The 22,861-nt window shown below is 51.7% G+C and overlaps 1 protein-coding gene across 27 annotated transcripts in view; it reads right to left on the reverse strand.

The window, feature by feature from the left end:
• JAKMIP3 (Janus kinase and microtubule interacting protein 3) overlaps positions 1-17,371 on the reverse strand; it is a 52,865-nt gene extending 35,494 nt beyond the window's left edge. For 10 of the 27 annotated variants that reach the window (XM_032116380.1, XM_032116379.1, XM_032116378.1 and 7 more), the window contains exons 1-3: positions 5,575-5,916; positions 4,738-4,825; positions 442-578 (exon numbers count right to left, since the gene is read on the reverse strand). The gene's annotated coding sequence lies outside the window, so the exon portion shown is untranslated. The other 17 variants (XM_032116369.1, XM_032116372.1, XM_032116373.1 and 14 more) reach the window with 13 other exon arrangements.
• Positions 17,372-22,861: the final 5,490 nt, after the last annotated feature.

Genomic DNA, 22,861 nt, shown 5'->3' on the forward strand with positions numbered 1-22,861 from the left:
TTACAGTGTGTTTTATTTCTCAGTAGGTGTGTGCCCAGCTCTAAATCAAGATAAAAACTGACATTTCACAGCAACAGACAAGAATTGAAGGCAAGTTGATTAATCTCCCAAATGCAAACAGTTGGGAGATGTCCATCAGGCTCTAGTGGAAAGCTGTTCCTACAGCCTGAAACACTGAGGATCAGATTATTTCAAACCTCATTGTTCATTACAAAATATCCTGGTTTAAACAACCTTTTTGTGACACTTGCTGTGAGTTTCCTCCCTGATGCCAGTCCTGTTACTGAATAGCAAACGTGATGTTCCTTGGCTCAGAAACACAATAATAAACATAAATAAACAATACCCACAAATAAGCATAAATTCTGATTTAGAAGGAAAGCAGAAGTATGCCCAGACTCCCGGAGTGTTGGAGATGTGCTGTGAGGGGGTGGTACCCACCAGGGGCGGCAGTGCCAGGGATTAACACCATTCCTGTCCCACCAACATCTGCGGGGCGAGGGCAAGGGCTGGCAGGACCAACTCTCATGGGATCAGGTGCGAGCCCTCCAGCGTGGTCTCAGCTGAGAAGATGGTCCCTGGGGAAGATCAAGAGAGCTTTAGGTACATTCTGGGGGCAGGAAGATCTGCATTAGAGCAACTGAGAGACACTGTGCTGCTTTCACCAGGTCAAGCTTCTGGCACGATGTTGTTGGGGAAGGTGAAGAGAGAGACCTAATCCAGAGATGGCAAATGAATTCAGAACACATAAACTGTTAAAATGGGATCCAAGAACAGCCACAGCTTCTCTGGGAAACCTGTGCCAGGGTCTCACCACCCTCCCAGGGAACAAGTCCTTCCCAATATCCCACCAAACCCTGCCCTCTGGCAGTGGGAAGCCATTCCTCCTTCTCCTGTCCCTCCAGGCCCTTTTCAAAGTCCCTCTCCAGCTCTCTTGGAGCCCCTTTAGGCACTAGCTAAATAAATATTTCCAACTATAAAGAAAAGATCCATTATAAAAAGGATTTCATAACAAAAGCAGTCCCTGGAAGATGATTGAATAAAATCTTAAAAGTAGAATGTCCTCCCAGATGATGAACCAGAAACCCTGGCCAACCTGGCAAAACAAAGCCCCTGTTTCCCAGAGGAGAGGCAGAGCTACAGGTGGGAAGGAAAAGGCTGCAGGCACATGGGAAAGCACTCAGAGAGGCGTGGGAAGCGCTGGTGTGGCATGAGCCAAACCCTGTGTGCACGGAGGTATCGAGGCATGGTCCCCCAGGCCTCCCAGCCATGGAGGTGACCCCGTGCTGCTGCCCTTGGCCAGGGGAGCTCTGCCAGGAGGGCTCTGCACGCACCACATGCACATGGCTGAGGACTTTGCTGCTGTAATCTGATTTTTTAAAGCTGATTTGATTTGAAATGCTGCATGAACCTTTGCAGTCAATTTGCCTGGCATGCAGGTACCACTTCCCTGCAGTTTCACTGAACGGATCAGTAGGAGGGTTTCAGGCCTCCTTGCACCATGGCACACCCAGAGCCGAGGGGAAGAAAAGGCTGTTTCACCCTCACTTTAACATCTGAAGTCAAAGGATGCCAGGCTGAACAAGCTGCCCAGAGCAGCTGTAGCTGCCCCATCCAAGTGTCCAAGGCCAAGCTGGACAGGGCTTGGAGCAAACTGGAACAGTGGGAGGTGTCCCTGCTGATGGCAGGGCGTGGAACTGGATGGGCTTTAAGGTCCCTTCCAACCAAACCAGGTTGGGATTCTGTGATCCATTTCTCTGGGAAAATCTTATTTTCAACACAAGAGCTTTATAACCTTTTTAAACCAAGACTAACAATAAATAGGAAAAAAGAAAAAAAGAAAGCGGGAAAAGAGTAACTTCAGCAGCTGCTTCTGCTTGTGCTCTCTACTGGGTCACTAAAATTGACTTCCTGGAGTTCACCTCTGAGGCCAAGTGACTCATTCCCAAGTGGCATCTCCTGGCTGATGCCTCCTCTCGAGAAAACCCCTCCCTTGCAGGAATCTCCCTGTCAAGCACTTGTGCAGATGATCAGGAAAAGCACTGGCCCTGCTTTCCTGTGAGAAATGTGCTACATAATGACCAGGGAAACATTCCCACCAACATCTCCATTTACAGGCTGGAGAAGCTCCAGAGGAGCCCTTTCCCAGCTACTGGGTTAGTGTGGCAGCTGGGTAATCTGGGATTTGAGTTCAGGGCTCTCCAGTCTTTTAGCCTTCTGCATTTCCTCCTTCAGGGAAAGCAGCTCCTCGCAGGGCTGCTCTGCGCTGACCCGCAGCCAGGAGCCCGTGTCCATCTGGCTCCCGAGCTCCCGGCTGACCACTGCTCTGGGAGCGCAGGCACCGGGCTCTGCCTGCAGCCGGGCTGCCCCAGGGCACCGGGATCGCTCCCTGCAGGGATCTGTCCCTCCAGCCGCTCTCCAGGGCCCCGAGGGTGGAACTGTGGCTCTGCAGAGCTCTGGGCGCCTGGAGGGGCAGCAGCAGGAACAGCAAGAGCTGTGGCTGCTCTGCTCGGGGCTAACCCGAGCTTGAGAGTTTTAACTGAAACTACGCAAATTCCTATGGCTCATTACATCCACAAGAGAAGCCCATGGCCAGGGAACCCCTGCCCAGCCAGGCAGCGACTGCCAGCAGGCAGAGGGGCTCAGAAACGTGGGCTGTGCTCGGGGCAGCAGAGTGACCTCAGTGCATCCTGGCACTGAAAGGTGATGGGGAGGTGACAATGGAAGTCGGATCTCAGTTTCACAAGGACACTTCAGGGTCGGGCACTCCTGTAATTAACTGCTAAAGAGCCGTGGAATCACAGAACAGGCTGAGCTGGATGGGACCCACAGGGATCACCGAGTCCAGCTCCCAGTCAGCACAGGGCACCCCAACAATCCCACCCTGTGCCTGAGAGAAGAGTGAGCAGTGTGATGGGTAAGAAACTCCAGCCACAGATGGGGGATCAAAACAAAGGGAGGAGATTCCCAGCTGCCAGCTCCAAGGCCCAGAGCTAGGGCTGGCACTGTCTGGTGTTCTGGTGACCTGGTAAAGAGTAAAGGGCAGGACACAAAAAGCTGCCAATAACAGAGGATTATGTAGGTCAATCACGAGAGAGGACAAGGCAGGCAAAAGGAAAAAAAAAATAAAACAATAACCTCAAACTAGAAAAAACAGGTAACTTAGCAACATGAAATTCAATCTGTGAAAGTACAAGATAATCTACATTTAAAAATACAATTTGACATATCCTGCACACAGAGATTTAGGAGGAAAGATCAAGTCATTACTTGATCTTGAGGACATCTGTTGTGCACACAGCAATGTAAATAAGGTATTACAGTGGCAGGAGACGTGAAATCAGAGGAAAAGCATTATGATGCTGCAGAAAGCTAAGTGATAGGCACTCGTTAATCGACTCAAATTCTCCTAAATGAAACATAATAGGTGTGACCAGGTAATAAAAGTCAGGATCTGTGATTTTTTGGAAGGGACATTAAACAGGAATTTATTTAATGACTGATACTGTGTAGGTGAAAACGATGTTTCAGTTACTTTTTCATACTAATGCAAGAACAAGAAACCACCCTGTGGGCACTGGCAGGAAATGAAATTATTTTTCCGGTGGAAAGATGAATCTTCCACTTGGGATCACACACCACAAACCCTGGGAGCAGTTGCCCATCATTCTGCTGCTCCTGGGGTCAAATCACCGCTGGCCAGGTTGAACAGGGGAGGAAAAGGCTGGAGCTGAGTCCGTGGTGCAGCCCCCAGAGCAGCCAGCCCCAAAAGCAGCCACCACAGGTCAGTCCCTCCAGCCCAGCCCAGCCATCAGCCCTGACCTGCAGCGGGCAGGGCAGGCTGGCTGCTGGGACTGACACTCGCAGGGGTTTGCACTCTGCCACTGGGGGAGAGCATGGTCCTTCCCGTTTATTTATTTCTGGATTGAAATCACAGACCCTGCTTTGGTCTTGCTTTGTGCAAAGCCAGAGGAATGGGACAGGCGTCCCGGTGACACAGTCTGGGAGAGCCCTGCTGGGCGAGGAGGAGAGGGAAGGAGCCCAGAGGCTCAGGAATGGGGCAAGGGGCTGGGAGTAGAGGTCCCAGCTGAATTCCTCAGGATGAGAGCAGCAGCCTCAAGTTGCACCAGGGGAGGTTTAGGTTGGAGATCAGGGAAAATTTCTACACAGAAAGGGCTGTCCAGTCCTGCCCGGGGCAGTGGTAGAGTCACCGTCCCTGGAAGTGTTCAAATAATGCAGCTGTGGCACTTAGGGACATGGTTTAGAGGTGAACATGGTGGTGGTGTGGGTCAGTAGCTGGATTTGATGATCTTCAAGGGTTTTTTCAACCTTATCAAGCCTGTGATTCTATGATTCCATGATTCTGCTCCATCCCTCAGGGATGTCAGCTCAGGCCACAGTGACCTGCAGTGGTCAGGCAGCTGGAGGTGGGCTGATTACCCACAGATCAGCAACATCACAGCTCCTAAAGATACTGAGTTTTCTTAAACTTTCTAAAACTTACTTAAAAGTACATGGCAAACGCGTCTAACAATCATAACAACTTCAGATTTGCTTTAAAAAACTAATCTATAATTGAAATGACTACAGATACATTGGAAACAGCAGCCCAAGAGCATTTTTTCTGTCTAGATAATACGTATCTTGGCAGCATTTCAACAAAACCAGAATTAATTTCAAGTGTCAAATGCTACATTTTACTGGTGCTCAGGAAATGCTGCTGTGTCCCTGTCCTACCTGCAGCCTCTCCCGTCTTTCCTTCAGTAATCCCAGCTCCCTCCTCCCTGCATAAATTCCTCTGGATTTGACACCCAGTTCTGTGCACCTGAGAAGATAAAAAAGCTTCAGAAAACAACCAACCCGGGACCGTGCATCTGAAGCACTGAAACACGGTACGGAGGTACAAACGAAGCTGTTAAACTCCAGCAGATAAAGCCCGGCGCAGAGCCTGGAGAAGCCCCAGGCCTCGGCTGCAGAGGGATTTGTAGCGGCGAGGACAGCCTGGGACCGGGGAGAGCGGCTCCGGCAGAGCATCGGCCGCGCTGCTGCAGCTGCGAGGAGCGGGAGGGACCGCGCCGGCCCCGGCGGCAGAGCCGCCCCTGGCACCGGGCAGCGGCTCTCCGGCCCCTCCGGCCCCTCCGGCCCCTCCGGCCCCCAGTCCGTGTGCTGCCAGCCTGCGGGCAGGGCTCAGCGCCGTGCCCGGGACACGGGAGGGGCAGAGCCGCAGCCCCAGCGGGTGCCACCGCCCGCAGCGCCGCTCCGTGCCCGCGGCCGGGCCGGGGCTCCCCCGGGATGTGCCCGGCATCTGCCTCGGCACAGCCATCAGCCCCCACCCTGCGAGCCACGAACGCGGCGGCACGTTCCCGCAGCCGGAATTAAACTTACGGAGCACTTCGATGAGATTTAAAAAATCATTTCAGGCGAGAAAAGCACCTGGGCAGCATCCTGGACCGCCTCTGCTCACCTCTGCTTCAACTCCAGCAGCGCGGCGTCTCCCGGCTTGTCACGGCTCCAGCTCCGAGGGGCTGTGACTCAGCAAAGGGAGCAGCTTTTTATTTTTCAGATGGAACTTACCAAACCGTGCCAATATTACGGGGAGGATCTGCTTCCTGGATCCACCGCTCTGCCAGCCTCTCCCGAGGTATTTCCACTGAACCCTCCCCATCTGGTTACGTTACGACAACAGGAAACGGTTTCTTGGGGGAAAAAAAATCAAATGCAAAGCCTGCATGGGAACCGGGCTGGGCGAGGAAGGAAAGACTCCCAGCCTCTACCTACCCTGGATTGAAAAGCAAAGGTGACGTCTCATTGCTAGCCTGGGAGTTCGGCTGCTCCGAGCCGGACATGCTGGGATGTGCGAGTGCCTGTGCTGAGCTGGAGCTCGGAACGGGAGCCCCAGCTCGGGGAGCCCCAGCTCGGGGAGCCCCTGCCCGGGGAGCCCCTGCCCGGGGAGCCCCAGCTCGGGGAGCCCCTGCCCGAGGAGCCCCTGCCCGAGGAGCCCCTGCCCGGGGAGCCCCTGCCCGAGGAGCCCCAGCTCGGGGAGCCCCAGCTCGGGGAGCCCCAGCTCGGGGAGCCCCAGCCCGAGGCTGGCAGGGCTGGCAGGTGCCCCCCGAGTGAGGCCGCTGCCCGGCTGGCTCGGGGAGGATCCCTCTGGCCCTTCCACAGGCAGCAGGATCCCCCTGCACCCCGCAGCTCACGGCAGGGACAGAGCTCCTCACCCCAGCCCTGGGCCACGGGCCAGACCCCACTGCTTCCCTCGGCTCTGCCCTGCCCAAAACACGGAGGAACAGCCCAGGGAATCTGTCAGTGGGGTCTCAGGTGAGTTGTGAAGGGCTGAGATCCCCCTCTGCGAGGCCGAGCCTGCCTGGGCGGGCAGAACCACAGGTACAGGGCACGACCCAGCTGAGCAACCTGCGGCTGCCTCTGGTACAGGTGTGAACTCCAACAGCTCAGCAGCCAACGCTGATCCACACTACAAAATCCCCAGCCTGTCCCAGTGTAACCCCCAGGCTCTTACACCACCCTACACATGTGCAGGTGTCTCCAGAAGCGCTGCACCCACAGCTCCAGGCCCAGCAATCCAGGTTGGACACACGGACACTGCCCTGTCCCTGCTCACCCCTGCCCTGCCCTTGGAATTTATGACCATGAGAAAAGTGCCTGTTCCTACAGAGAGGGAAAGCTGAAAGTTACTTCCAGAATGATCCAACCAGAAGTGCTCCAGAACCCAGCCTGTGACAAATTAGCAAATACGTCCTTTAATTACAGAAAGCTTTTCCCTTCGATTTTTTAATTAGAAGCAAGAATGCAGATGCCATTTACATAAAAGGACTGTCTTGTTTTCCCTCCTGTGCTGGCACTACCGAATCCCAAACACATCCTGCAAATTTCCATGGATTTAACAAAGTCCTCAAGGTTACAAAGCTTCTGACCATCACGTTTTGAGATACAGGGTGCTTCAGCAGCAGCCAAAAGTTGGTGCAGAAGAGATACAGAGGACATATGTATAGAAGAGATACATACAGAATTCTGACACCTCTGCAGACATAGATCTGTTTAAACAATTAAAATATTAAAAACCATCAGGTACAGTTTTCAGGTATGAGCCAATGAACAGTATCCTCTTTAAAAAGAGAAATACAAGGTGCAGTTGAGTTTTAGAATGGCTCAATGAGTGAATGAGTAAGAAAGCAGAAGAATGACATTTTCATGTCACGCAGGAGACATGAGGTGAATACTTGAATAAAAAACCAATAAAAACAGGAAAAGAAAATCAATATTAGCCTCAAGCACTAAAGAATCCTAATTTAAAAGAGCCTCTAAACCCCCAGGAGACCACGGCTGGCTGTCTTCCTGCTGCCAGAGTTACTGCTCACAGCAGCTCCAGCCACTGGCCTGGCTTCAAAGGGAAGGGAGGCACCAGCCCAGACCCCCCCAAGGAGAGAATCCACCAGACGGCCCCTAATTACACACCAGCAATGCCTCTGGCAGAGGGGAGACAGACCTGAGGAAAGGCTGTAACCTCTCCATCTCAAACTCAGCCACTTCTTTCAGCAGTCTAACTCTTGTATTTGTTACATCCTTAAAATCCCAGGTTGATTTGGGTTGCAGAGGAACCTAAAGCTCCTCTCACTCCACCCCTGCCACGGCAGGGACACCTTCCACTATCCCAGGTTGTTCCAAGCCCTGTCCAACCTGGCCTTGGACACTTCCAACCCATACCGTGGGCTGGGAACCTTCCAGTAGAGTAGGAAATAAACCGGAGGGAATGGAAATGAAATATCCTGTTTTGAGCTGAACAGAGCTTTCAGTGCTCAAAGTTTGCCCGGTCCTGCCCTGCTCCCCTCCCTGCTCCCCTCCCTGCTCCCCTCCACACCCAGGGAAAGGCCTCTCCCCAGGGGTTCTCCGGCAGCCCCCAGCAGGATCCGAGACTCCGCTGCATCCCTGCACAGCGACACCATCCCTCTCCTGACTGGATTAAGGAAAAGACGACTTTCTTCGCTGGCAAACGGGCTTGTAGCCAAACAGATCTTGAAAACAAATACATCCTCAGGAGCAACTTCCCCAGGCAGCAGCTCCAGAGCAGAGCTCAGCAGCCTGGCAGCCGCTGCCGTTGCCATGGAGGCCGTACCCGCTCTTCTTCTGCCTTTTCTTTTTCTTTTTTTAAAAAAAGGGCAATAACTGCTGCAGATCAGCAACTGAGATTTCCAGTGAGCTCTCACAGGCTGCAGGCACAAGGCAGTATCTCACACACAGAATCTCAGAATCATTTAGGTTGGAAAAGACGTCTAAGACCATCAAGTACAACCTGTGCTTGACCCCCACCTGGTCTCCAGCCCAGAGCACTGAGTGCCATGTCCAGGTCTCCCTTGGGCACCTCCAGGGATGGGCACTCCACCACCTCACACAGATGCTGTGGCAAACTTTGCTGCCTGGAACATTTTTTTTTATGATGGATTTATTTCTCAATCATTTTAGTCAAAACATTCAGATGAAAAATCGAGATGCTGTCAGAAATGAAACTGAAATGTTTTAGAATGGCATTTGAATTTTTAGAAGCACTTATGTTTAATTAAAATCAAGAATTTTAAAGCCCTATTTTGAAACTGGAGCCCCTCTGCCATGGAGCCAGGCTGGGAGAGCTGGGGGGGCTCATCTGGAGAGGAGAAGGATCCAGGGAGAGCTCAGAGCCCCTTGCAGGGCCTAAAGGGGCTCCAGGAGAGCTGGAGAGGGACTGGGGACAAGGGCTGGAGGGACAGGACACAGGGAATGGCTTCCCACTGCCAGAGGGCAGGGCTGGGTGGGAGATTGGGCAGGAATTGTTCCCTGGGAGGGTGGGCAGGCCCTGGCACAGGGTGCCCAGAGCAGCTGGGGCTGCCCCTGGATCCCTGGCAGTGCCCAAGGCCAGGCTGGACATTGGGGCTGGGAGCAGCCTGGGACAGTGGGAGGTGTCCCTGCCCATGGCAGGGGTGGCACTGGATGGGCTTTGAGGTCAACTTGAGGAAAGCTCCTTACTCAGCCAGGAAGGAGGATGGGGTTTTTCTGCTGTTGCCAAAGAGAAGGGAGCTATAAATGTTGTTATTTCTCCTTTATCATCTCTGATGACTTAGCAGCAAGTGCTAAAAATAACTTTTATGCTTCATCTTCAAAGTCGATGTGTTGGAGTTTTTTAAAAAAACCAAAACAAATCCTACATCCCAGCAAGAATATTACAAATATTTCAGGATTCAAATGAAACTTTCTGAAGAGGTGCTGCAAGGCTGCCAAATGTGACATTTCACACAGAGCTTTTCTCTCTGAGCTCCCTCCCAGCCCTCTGCTCACAAGGAGACAATTGAGACAGTGACACATTTCTGAGAGCAGGCTGACTTCGAGTGCTCAGCATTCACTGCACTAAGGCATGTTTGGGAATCAGTGACCCGGACCTGTCAGGGGCTGGAGAGGAAATGACACAAGATTCTGATCTCCAGGAGAAAGTTTGGCCCATGCAGGTTTTCACTTCACATTTCTGATGTTCAATAGAGCTTTACTGTCAGCAGTGGGCAGGACACAACCCAGACCCAATAATGGGTTTGAGCCTCCGTGTGAAAACACAACAGCAATGGAATAATGACTGGTGTAACAAATGACTCCTACCAGCCCTGCTTGGCTGATGGCCTAAATTTAGATGTAACAAAACCAAACAACTTCTCAAAAAATTTTACTCCAAATGAGTCAAGCTAGCTTGGAATTCAGAACTCCAGGGAAACTGGAGGGACCGAAGCTTGCACGCATGTTACTTTAAATAGAGGAGTCTCATTAATATGAAATAAGCAGGCATGAAATGATGTTCCTACAGCTGAAAGTACAGCACTCCTCAGTAAACCTGAAACACCCCGGTCACAGCCAGCCCTACACACCCCAGTGCACTATCCAAGCACTAAAGATTATCTTGACAAGACACTCAAGGGCAAAATGCTCCCTGGTATCCCAGGGAACAATGCCTTGAGGCTACTTCTGCATTTGTTTACGCACCCAGGAGCAGGTCCTGACCCACAACATTAAATATCCATAAATATTTGTTCAAAGTTCACTCGTTATTTAATTAGTTCATGCTCAGCCCACACTATGCTGGACCCACGGCACCAATGCTCACCTGAGCCAGGAGCATGGTCAGAATCAGCTGGGCCAGGGGCTCACCTTGCAGGACCTGTGTCACACCTGCACAGCAGGTCCATGCTCACAGGACCCCAACGTGTCACTAACGGCAACAATCAGGGAATTGGTCAGGTTGGAAAAGCTCTCTGAGACCACTGAGTCCAACTGTTCCCCCAGCACTGCCACAGTCACCACTGACCGTGTCCCCAAGTGCCACATCCACAGGGCTGCTAAATCCCCCCTGGAATGGGGACTGCATCCCTGCCCTGGGCAGCTGTGCCAGGGCTGGACAGCCCTTTCCAGCAGGAAATTTTCCCAGTGTATAACCTAAACCTCCCCTGGCCCAGCCCGAGGCCGTTCCCTCTCCTCCTGTCCCTGTTCCCTGCCAGCAGAGCCCGACCCCCCCGGCTGCCCCCTCCTGTCAGGGACTTGTGCAGAGCCACAAGGTCCCCCCTGAGCCTCCTTTGCTCCAGGCTGAGCCCCTTTCCAGCTCCCTCAGCCGCTCCTGGGGCTCCAGCCCCTTCCCAGCTCCCTCAGTTAAAGTGATGCTGAACAGACACAAGGGGGTCACAGGGCCCTTACTTCCCACCCTGAATTACTGCGAGCATTCCTAGAAACAGGGAATTTCAAGAAGTGCCAGAGAGCTGAAGGATGCTGAGGAAGTGGAAAGCTGAGGCGCTCGCCTGAGGGCTGGCCAGGGGCAGGAGCAATTTCACCATTCCCAGGGCAGGGTTCATTAGTAACTGAATCACTCGGTGTCATTTAGTGCTGGTATACAGCAATACCTTCAAACTCTGTCCCAAAGATGCAGCTGTCGTTTTAACAACCCCTTGGATCTTCACTGCCTACCTTTCACTCCCGATTTGGGATGTACGAGTACATCCATGCCTGTGCAGACACTCCTTCCCGGGAGCTACGTCTGCTCCGGAGCTCACTAACACTCTTTGATACCCCTGTGGTGATTGACACGGAAATAGAAGCAAAAAACGAAACATTCGTGCCTGTGTAATACTCTTCAGTCTCAAATTCAGTTGTTGGCTGGCTTATTTTTAAACGACAGCATTGATATTTTTAGCAGAGCACTTATTTCTCTTTAGTTTCACATGTTTATGCAGAACACAGAACCAACAACTTGTGCCCCTCATGTAACTGTTACTGCTCTTACAGTAAAACACATCCAAACTTCAGCTCAGCTCTTGGAAGGAAAGAGAACCTTCACACCATAATGGCAAGGAATTTATGAGGAAAGGAGGAGGAAAGAAGCTTTACACTAAGACTTTTCCCCCAAACTTATACGAGTCCTTTACTGATTTTCACGTTGCACAACAGAGCTCCCTCTGGGTATTCCAAGGGGTTTATTCACACTATTGGGATGTGCCACCTCTGTCAACACCAGACCGAGTCTGACCATCTCCTGCCATCCAAGGCCAGGCTGGACAGGGCTTGGAGCAACCTGGGCTAGTGGAAGGTGTCCCTGCCCATGGCAAGGGGTGGAATCAGCTGAGCTTTAAGGTCCCTTCCCTCTCAAACCAGTCTGGGATCCTGCTGGTCACTGGGCACTGCTGAAGAAACTCATTTCACACACTCCCATTTCATGTTTTCCCTTTGAACAAACAAAATAATACCAAAAACACCCCCCAAAACTCCTAAAACACCAAAAACCAGCTTTGAGGGAAAAAGACCATGTTTATTTGTCTGCTCCTGCTCTTGATGGTAACTCTGACACCAGCCTTAGTGACTCTCCTCATCCTTGTGCCCCCTGCTTTTCCTGTCTCAACATCCATACCCACTTCTTATTTCCTGCAGGACAACTCCAGGAAGGCATCCCCATCTTTTCCATTCCTCTTCAAATCCATGATATATCCTATTTGCTGCATTGCTTGTTTCTGCACAATGTTTTTTTACGTGATTTGTGGTTGTAAAGCCTTATCAGGCCAAACCCGTAAGTCAATCCTAGGACACACACTGATATTTTAGTAAGAGGGGAATTAAATAAAAAATTTCCAGACCAAAGAAAGCAAAAAATTACCTTTGTTTAGGAAGTGTTGCCTGGCAGAGCTGCCTCAGCCTGGAACCAGGTCAGGCTGCTGGACCTGCTGGGTGACTGACAGGTAACAAGGGGCACATGCCAGCAACAGCTCCTTTAACTCCTGCTAAGCCTGAGTGTATCCTAAGGGAATAAAACCTAATGAGATTCCTTCCCAATGCAACTTTGCAAGCCAGCAAAGTCCAGAGCTTTCGCAGTGCTGGTTTTGTCCCTAAAAACTGGGATCGGCAATACGTGGAATTGGAATTTCTGCGTGTGCAAATTCAGGAATCAGCTGTGTATTCAGGAAAGGAGAGAAAACTAAACCCAAAGACAACCCTTTGTTCCAAAGGCTTGTTTTGATTTGTCTCTGACTGTCCTGCTAAATCACAGAATTCTGGAATCGTTATGGCTGGAAAAGACCTCTGAGATCCCTGAGTTCAAATGCCAGCCCAGCACAGCCAAGGCTGACATTTGACCACGAACCATGTCCCCAGCTGCCACATCCACACACTTTTTGAACACTTCCTGGCCAGCCTGTGCCAGGGCTGGACAAGCCTTTCCATGAAGGAATTTCCCCAGTATCCACCCTGAGCCTGCCCTGGCCCAGCCTGAGGCCGTTCCCTCTCCTCCTGTCCCTGTTCCCTGCCAGCAGAGCCCGACCCCCCCGGCTGCCCCCTCCTGCAGGGACTTGTGCAGAGCCACAAGGTCCCCCCTGAGCTCCCTTTCTCCAGGCTGAGCCCCTTTCCAGCTGCCTCGGTCCCCGGAGGTGCCGGCAGGGCAGGGCTGGGAAGGGGCTGTGGGTGACAGGAGCCCTCCCCGGCCCCCGCCCGCTCTGGGCCCCCCGAGCAGCGGCCGGAGGGGCCCCGCATGGAACTCGAGGAAAGAGCAGACACAAGGCAAAGGTGGAAGTGCCGAACTGCGGAAGGAGTCCTTCCAGAGGCAGCACGAACAATGAACAGCTTCTCGGGGTGACAAGGCTGCCTGAGCCCCCGGGCCAGCCCTGCAGGGCCAGGGTTCCCACCACGGCTCTGGGAAGTACCGGGGCTGGCTTACAAACCAAAAATCCATCCCGCTTCCTTCAGCGACAGCTGGGAACATGGAGAGCTCAGGCAGGGAAAAGTTGGGATCCACCAGTACAGCAAGTTTTTAATTAGTCATGAGTAGCCACACTAGAAATCCCCAAAGCATTTTGATTGGAGAGAAAAGGCTTTTTACCACTGCAGGCATTATCTGGGCTAGAACGGATAAATCTTGACCATTAAGTCAGTGTGTTTTCCAGTTGCTTATTATACTACACATCAAGCAAATAAATTTTCCTTCAAGACCATTCCATTGTATCATAAACAAGTGTTACAAACCCAAACACAACAATACCCAGCGCTCAGAGGGGACAACCAGCACAACAGGGAACATCGACAGTGACACTGAGAACAAGCACAACAGCCCTGAGAGCAAACAAACCAACGCTGTGACCAGCGACTACTGCCCTGATCGAATGAATGCTTATAACAAACTCAGTCCAGCACACCCTGCTCAAATCTCATGGTATCTCAACCCTTTGTGCCTCACGCTCGGTAAAACCTGGATGGTTACAGGAATGGGATGAGCTTTAAGGATCCTCCCATGATTCCATGATCCCATCCCAGGGAGTGTGGGAAAGCTGAGGGGCCCCAGGCCTCACTGGAAGCCCAGCCCGCAGCCCCTGATGGTGTCTCCAGGCTGGCTGAGCTGGGCTGGAACCACCAACAGGAGAAACGAGAGCCAGAAACGCGAGGGAAGGGGATAGAAATGACATCTTCTGCAGCTTAAAGTGACTCTTCTTAGGAGTCCCCGTTTGCACATGACCTGCTCAAGGTCGAATGACCACAGCACCGGTGCAATAGCTCAGACCTCGGGGTCTCTACTGGATTTAAGGAAAGCCAGGACTCCACATCCTGCTGCTGCACTGTGTGTTTGAGGAAACCTATTTATCCTCCAGACATTCTCTCAAGCCTTTCCCAACTCTCTCTCCTCAGGCACTGCCTCTGCTCCACAGATGAAATCCATTGAACCCTCATCTCGATTCTGCACCAGCAGTGAATAACAAATCCCTGATCACATGTGCCTGGAAATAACTGCGGGTCTGCACAGGACTGGAGAGATTTTCAAAAATCTACCGGGATGTCATTCTCCATTAGAATCATTTCTACAGAACTCTACTCAATTCCTGAGACCTTTGGGGGTTTATTTGGGCATGGCACATTTGGCTGTAATTGGCAAAGGAAAATCAGGAATTACATTTCCAGGTTAAATGATTGGTAGAAATGGATTAGCATTTTGCCACTAATAGCAGCCATCACTTGATGCTCTGGGGATGAGGAGGCTCCCTTCTCCTTTGCATGCAGGTACATGCCCCTGGCCCACTGTGGGCAAATAAAGACAGCATCCCAGGGGTGATTTCATTTGGATTTCTGAAGTATTGGCTAATATTTGTCTGCTTTTACCATAAAATATATTCATATAAATGCTGTTATGTGTCTTAAAATTGCTCAGTCCTGTTAGAGTCTCGCTCCCAGAGTGGTTGCATGGGTTTGAATCCTACATCCCAGTCAATCAGGATGTGTAAAATTTTCAGGACTTGCTTTTTAAATTATTTTTCCATTTAAGCTGAGCCTCTATTCCTGATCATACATGAAGAGCTGCAGCACAGAAGGCGACAAGCTGAGAACACATGCTTTAAGGGAAGATGTTAAAGATCATTATTTAAAGGCCTTCACTTGTTAACATTCATTTGCTGATGCTACTTTGAATTCAAGCCATCTGCAATAAAAAGTAATATTTTAGAGATGCATTTTAGGAAAAAAAAAAAGTGAAGCAAAGTTTTACTCTTCATGTAAACTGACAGTGCACTGGTGAAACTTCACCACGTGGGAGGTGTTGACAACTGAGCATATACCAAGGGAAGGATTTACGGGCACACAGTTCCACAAATATATCCCAGACTGGTATTTGTCAAGACAAGCCACGAGCCTTCAGCACGTTCTTCAAAGCCTTATTCAAGTGGGGTGTTATTTTCTCCATCAGGGCCCTGGTGACAAATGCACCTTCCTCTGGTCAGGCCATTCTTGTGGCCTCGCACTGGTGCCATTGGCCTTTTAATCACCTCTACAAACACTAAAACTCCTACCAGTCTGATACTTGCAGGTGAGGAACAAGGGGTTATGAATCAGATAGCTGCTAAGAGCCAACACAAACCAGACAGAAAATTCACTGCAAAGCAAAGTAATCGCCAGTCCCTGAGAAACTTCCAGTTTCTGAGCGTATGTTAAGCACCCAGCAAGCCCTTAGGCAGAGAGAGGAGCCCAAGTGCAGAGAGGTGGCAGGTTAAGGATGCTGCATGTCAGCTGAGAGCCCAGGCTGACAGCTGTGAGTCTCTCCTGCCAGGAAATTATTATTTTGTACTAGACACATTTCTCTGGATGTATCACATTGTGAGAAATAACAGGCAAAAGTCAACCCAACTCCAGTGTGTTTTCTAATTTCTGTCTGCATTTTTAACGGTGTCATTAGAGGCATCCCATGAACTGAAAGGAAAAGGAATCTGGATGAGATAAATTACATTTAAAATGATTGAGGGAGCAGGCAGCTGGGAAAGAAAAATGACAGAACTTTATTTTTTTAGGTTAAATAGCACAGAATAGAATCAAAAGCCCAGACTGGTTTGGGTTGTGAGGACCTTAAAGCTCATCCCATTCTACCCCCTACCATCGACAGGGACACCTGCCACTATGCCAGGTTGCTCCAAGCCCTGTCCAGCCTGGCCTTGGACACTTCCAGGAACGGGGAGAGTGATTTCCCGATGAGAACAGGATTGTCCTGGGAAGCAGTTCTGAGACACGCAGTGCATGGAGTTCAGCAAACAGGAAATGCTGGAATCAGTTCCTCGGTGAGCACAGAGACAGATTATTTGTCACAGCGATTCATCAGGGCGTGGATTACCCCAAACACCAACATTTACAGCTGCAGAGGAGATTCAGCAGCAATCACGGACCCTGGCATTTCAACTGCATCACACGCGACAGAGACTCCATAAAATCCTGAGGAATAAACGGAGCAGGAAGGTGCAGCTGGGCCCCAGTGCCAGGCAGAGCCATCCCCTTCCTGGCACCCGAGAGCAAAGCTTTGCAAATCAGAGCCATGGTTATAAGCACACCGAAGGGAAAAGGGGGGGAAATAACCTCAAACACAGAATGCCAAACAACACATTTGAAAATGGAGCCTACAAAGTCTTTAGGCAGTAGACGGGTCATGTGCAACAAATCTGTCTGTCTGTCTATCACACATGATGCCCGTATTTATAGATACATAACACAGGTAGGCACTGATTAATAAGCACAGGTAGGCACTAATTAAGGAGCATAGGTAGGCACTAACTAGGGAGCACACTCATTCAGGAGCACAGGTAGGCAGAAACCTCACTCACTCCCTCATGCCGCACGCCGGTCCCTGCCTGCAGCGCACTTCAGATAAAACCTGTAGGCTGCTCGAGCAGACGAATTTAAAGCGATTTTTACGATTCACACTGCAAAAGGCTAAAAACAAATAAACCATCCCTGCTATATACGCTTCTGTTTTCCCTCTCTGTCCTCTAACAGTGGGATCAGAGGAGGAGTGATGCATCGATTGGTCCAGGGAAGCACTGAGAGGACAGAGAAGGAAAATAAAATAAAAAATACTAAAAATCCCCCAAGCGTAGAGTAAAATGTGCTCACCACGTACCGCCGAGCGCGGATCCGAGCAGGCGGCGGAGCTAAGGACAGGTTTCCCCGGCAGGCTGCGGGGTCCGGGCGCTGCGGGGCGGCGGGCAGAGCCCAGTGCCGGCAGCCTCAGCCATTGCGGAGCCACTGCAGCTCCGGCAGCACGTCAGCAGCGCTCCTGCCTCCAGAGCCCTCCCTTGCCGAGCCGCGCCGAGGATGCTGCTGGAAACCCGCTCCGCCGGCGCTCAGGGCCCGCGCTCCGCCCGGCGCCTGCGAGGATCGGCATTTCCAGCTGAAGGAGGAAGGCAGAGCTCTGCATCCAGCACAGCTGGAGCCCGCTCGGAGCTGCTGCTCGGGCAGGGCTGCACCGCTGAAACGGGCAGGGAGGGATTGAAGGGCATCTGGATTTAAAACAGCTGCCAGCCTTTGCACTTGCTCCTAGCAAAGGGGATGGGATCAAGCTGTAGAATCATGGAATCACAGGCTGTTCTGGGTTGTAAGGGAGCTCAAAGCCCATCCAGTGCCACCCCTGCCATGGCAGGGACACCTCCCACTGTCCCAGGCTGCTCCCAGCCCCAATGTCCAGCCTGGCCTTGGGCACTGCCAGGGATCCAGGGGCAGCCCCAGCTGCTCTGGGCACCCTGTGCCAGGGCCTGCCCACCCTCCCAGGGAACAATTCCTGCCCAATCTCCCATCCAGCCCTGCCCTCTGGCACTGGAAGCCATTCCCTGGGTCCTGTCCCTCCATGCCTTGTCCCCAGTCCCTCTCCAGCTCTCCTGGAGCCACTTTAGGCCCTGCAAGGGGCTCTGAGCTCTCCCTGGATCCTTCTCCTCTCCAGATGAGCCCCCCAGCTCTCCCAGCCTGGCTCCAGGGCAGAGGGGCTGCTCTGGACTCACTTCAGCAGGTCCATGTTCTATGGAAATCCACACTGGAAGTGCAGGGCCAGGCAGTGGGGTTTATCTCCTTTGGGAATGGCATTCCTGGGTACCAGCATGCTCTGAAGTCACGTGGGAGTGGTGGGAAGTTGGGAAAAGGCAGGTGTTGTTCCAAAGCCCTGTAAGGTACAAAATGAGGACTAAAACCCACTGATATAAAGCAGGTCTGTAACGCCCAGTGTGCTGTGTCCCACTGCTCCTCATACCTGAGGAAACACCACTGCCAATATTCACACTTGCCCACTGAAAATTCCCTTTTCTATCGAAATGAATCACAAATACATATAAAATAAATACATTTGGGTACTAGATACTTCTAACATCCCCACACCACAGAGTTCTCTATAAGCAAAGATGAAATAGGGCATATTTGTTTGATTTTGTGTCTTCCTAACAAGAGAAACAGTGAAGACTGGGAAGAAGACTGGGAACTGTTCCCAGTGTATATCCATGAACTGCTGACAGGAATGACACAGGGATCTGAGTGCAGGGCTGGGAAGCAGAAACCTCCCCTGGAGCACAGTCTCAGTTTTAGAAAGGAGGGTCTGGGGTTTTTTTCCCCTTAAACAATAGCTAAGTATCTGGAACTTTCCATTGAAAATCTTCATTTTCCCTCCATCCAAAGCTCACGACTGTGCAGGACAAGAAACATGTGACTGCCACCCAGATTCCTTAGAAACCTGTTCCTGTGTTTGTGGATAACCAATGCTGTGTTTCTCCTGCCTCTTCCCTGCTCAGTGGTTCAGTTATCCTTTGCCAAAGGGACATGCAGAGGCACTTGGAGACAGCAGGACTGGCTGTGGCTCTGAGAGCTGTGACAACGACAGCTTTGGGATAAATAAAACTATTTTCTATTTTTAGAACTGAATTGCAACACTTTGTGGGAGTTTGTAAGCAAAACAAGTCACGTTGCAGGCAGTGTTGTAACCGACCTACAGCAAGAGCCCAGCAATGGTTTGCATCACTTGAAGAACTGGGGTTTGTTTTTCAGCTGGCAGGTGCTCAGGACAAGCATTCCTCTGGCAACTTCCATGGGCTGAGCTGTACAAAAATGGGAACGGACTTTAAAAACTTAAAGTTAGTACGTAAAGAAGAGCTGAAAGAATTTTCATGCTCTGCTTTTCTGATTCACACTGGAAGTGGTCAGAGTTTCTTCCACTGTAAGACTGAAAAGCAAACCAGCAGCACCCTAGGTTTGGTTTAAACCTGGTTTGTGCCCCCTTTCAGCTGTGCCAGCAGACGGTTCTGAGCTCACTGTGACACCGAGCAGCAGGGCAGGCAGGGATCCCCCTGTGCAGCCACCACAGAAACAGGGCACAAAGTGTGCGGGGGCTGCTGAGGAACGTGACAGACACGGCCCAGGACACTCAGCACAGCCCTGCCACGGCAGCAGCCACACCGTGGACACGGCTTCTTTATTAGCTCTCCAAACAGAACAAAAGCACAGAATCAGAAAATCACAGAAGGGTTTGGGCTGGAAGAGACCTTAAAGCTCATCCCATTCCACCCCTGCTGTGGGCAGGGACACCTTCTACTGCCCCACGTCAACAGCCTGGGAAAGCAGGAGCAGCTCAGAAGGGAGCCAGAGCAGCTGGGTGGTTAATGATGAACCTTATTCCAAGAAATGCACACCATGAAATACACATACGGTTCAATTTCCAGAGGCAGCCAGGAAAGTTAATGACCAGCCTGGGTGCAATGGAGACAGGAAGTGCTCAGATTTCAGCAGGGTTTGAGACCTGTGTCTGCACAGGTGAGCAAAAATCAGGGACTCACCAAATTATTTGGGTTAGAAAAGCCCTCCCAGCCCATCGAGTCCAAGCTGTGCCCCATGCCCACCTTGTCCCTAGCCCAGAGCCCTGAGTGCCACCTCCAGCCCTTCCCTGGACACCTCCAGGGATGGGCACTCCAAACCTCCTTCCAATCCCTGAGCACCCTGGGGAAATTCCTGCTGCTGTCCACCCTGAGCCTCCCCTGGCCCAGCCTGAGGCCGTTCCCTCTCCTCCTGTCCCTGTTCCCTGGCAGCAGAGCCCGACCCCCCCGGCTGTCCCCTCCTGCCAGGGAGTTGTAGGCACATTTTCCCAAATCGGTCCTGAAATTCCCGCTGTCTTACACTGTGCTTCTAGGAAGAGGGTAGATTACTTTGATTTTTATTAGTAAGAAACCAAAAAAAACTTCGATGAACACTATCAATTTTTAAACTAATGCAAGTTTATCACCAGTTTGGGATTGCAAACAATTTCTGTGCAATGCCTGAAATACCTGTCCCTCACAACTGGGCTGAGCCCTCATGTCAGGCCAACCCACAGGCTGAAAACCAAACACAAAGTTGAAGCTGTCTGAGCAGCAAGCGTGACTTCGTACCCAAATCATCGCCTTTGTTAGTCTGTGCAGGAGACGGGTCACTGTCTCTGGCTTAAAAGGAATTAATCAATACATGATTGGTCTGTGACATGCAAGTAAATAAGATTAGAGTGAGTCCCAGCTGTGCAGAGGATCGCAGTGTAACAAATCGATAACCTTGCAAAGACTTCATCCAACAACAGGAAAATTTACAATTTTTCCTGATCACAGCATAGAGTGTTTCTGTCAATTATCCCGAACTTTTTGCCATCAAATTTTACATGAAAATAAAATCATTCACCCAATGACTGATGAGAGAGAATGTGTGGCTGGATCCCTGGCAGTGCCCAAGGCCAGGCTGGACATTGGGGCTTGGAGCAGCCTGGGACAGTGGGAGGTGTCCCTGCCATGGCAGGGGTGGCACTGGATGGGCTTTGAGGTCCCTTCCAATCCAAACCCTTCTGGGATTCTGTGATTCCATGATTCTGTGATCCCCACGTCCCTCCTGGGCCAGGCAGCCCTTGTAATGTGACCACAGTGCTGAGCCTCCTGTTCCTCCCACACCCAGATTAGTACTGACGGGGGACAGGAGCACATTCCTGGGAGGGAGACCTTGCTGTACCTTCCCGAGGAGCGGCCCCGTATTCCGTGCCCGGAGGAGGGGAGGCTGGTGGGCAGCAGAGAGCAGCAGAGCACTGCGGGATGAGCAGGGAGCGGGGCACAGCGGGAATGAACACACCGACACGAGGAGCCTGCTCCTCGGACAGTCAGCCAGATACAATAGGTGTTTTGCTCTGCCCCGGAACGTTCTTCCCTAAGTTCCTTTGTAGAACAGAATTAGTTTTTAATGGTCCAAACAAAATACAATTTTCTCTGCAGATTTTCTCTGCTTGGGCACAAGGGAAGATAATTTAGACACTCCATGCTTGGAGGGGCAGATCTCTGAGAGGATCTATGCACATGATCGCTCACTGTGCCTGCCCACCTGCGAGCAGAACATCTGAGCCCACCTGTGAGGCTGCCAGGGCCTCTGCCCCGGGAGCCTGGAGAGTTGCCCTGAGGTTATACAGGGACAAATCCTTCCCTGCCAGGGTGGGCAGGCCCTGGCACAGGGTGCCCGGAGAAGCCGTGGCTGCCCCTGGATCCCTGGAAGTGTCCAAGACCAGGCTGGACATTGGGGCTTGGAGCAACTAACATGGTGCTTACGGCCCCTTCCAGCCCAAACCAGTCTGGGATTCTATGGAAAGGAAGAATAAGGTCCCACTTACAGCTCTCTGTTACAGAATCCCAGAATAGCTGGGGTTGGAGGGGACCTCTGGAGATCACCCAGTTCAGGGCGCTGCCCAGGCAGGGTCACCTGGAGCAGGTGACACAGGAACGTGTCCAGGAGGGTTTGGGATGTCTCTGGAGAGGGAGACTCCAGCCCCTCCCTGGGCAGCTGTTCCAGGGCTCTGCCCCTCCATGGAAAGAACTTCTTCCTATTGAAGTGAAATTTCTTGTTTATGTCTGGCCATAAACTAAAGTCCCGGGAGGCCTAAGACTGAGGTGTGAAAAATGGTGTGTTAAGGATGACTAAAAGCTGGAGAACTGACTCTGAAAATGTCTTAATGGGCTAAACCGTTCCTCGTCTTTATCCAACAATCCGTCAGCTATGCAGAGTGCAATGCCCACATCCACAACATCCTGACCTTGTCCTTCTGGGAAGGTATAAGGCAATATTCCTCACTATTGCAGTAACTCACGGACAATTTAATGATGTATTTCACTGGGCTTTGTGACTCGGCTGCAGAAAGGCACAAGTGAAAACAATTCCAGCCAAGACAAAAAGCCTGCATACTTTAATTAAGTTGTATTTTGGCTAAAGAAAATCAGGTTTTATGCATTTGTCTTTATAAAGTCCCAGCAGTGAATCAGTATCTGCTTTCAGATGACAACACAAGTTAAGTGGTTCCTGCTGTCGAGAGCCCTGATGGCATCAAATCAACTAAAAGACCAAAAGGAGAAGATTTATTTATCATTTATTTTTTATTATTTATTAATTTTCTTGGGGGTATTCTGAGCAGGGCTGAGTTGGACTCGATGATACTTGTGGGCCCCTTCCCATTCTGTGAGTCTTATCTATTTTAAGGCCATGTACCATTCGCCGTCAGGGCTGGCTCAGCGGCCACAAGTTGTGATTTTGCAACCCGACGCGTCTCCTCCGAAATCCCCCCCGTGTCCGAGTGCCCCGTGGGACTCTGCGGCGCCGTGCGGGGCGGACAGCGGGCGGACAGCGGGAGGGCGAGGGATTCCCCGCGGGGCCATGAGGGCTGTCCCGCTGTCCCCATCCCCGCTGTCCCCCTGTCCCCATCCCCGCTGTCCCCATCCCCGCTGAACCGCTGTCCCCATCCCCGCTGTCCCGCTGTCACCGCTGTCCCCATCCCCGCTATCCCCTGTCCCCATCCCCGCTGTCCCCATCCCCGCTGAACCGCTGTCCCCATCCCCGCTGTCCCCATCCCCGCTGTCCCGCTGTCCCCGCTGTCCCCATCCCCGCTGTCCCCATCCCCGCTGTCCCCCTGTCCCCATCCCCGCTGTCCCGCTGTCCCGCTGTCCCCATCCCCGCTGTCCCCATCCCCGCTGTCCCCCTGTCCCCATCCCCGCTGTCCCCATCCCCGCTGTCCCCATCCCCGCTATCCCGCTGT

The sequence above is a fragment of the Corvus moneduloides genome, chromosome 8 (assembly GCF_009650955.1).
Source record: "Corvus moneduloides isolate bCorMon1 chromosome 8, bCorMon1.pri, whole genome shotgun sequence".
NCBI lineage: Eukaryota > Metazoa > Chordata > Aves > Passeriformes > Corvidae > Corvus > Corvus moneduloides.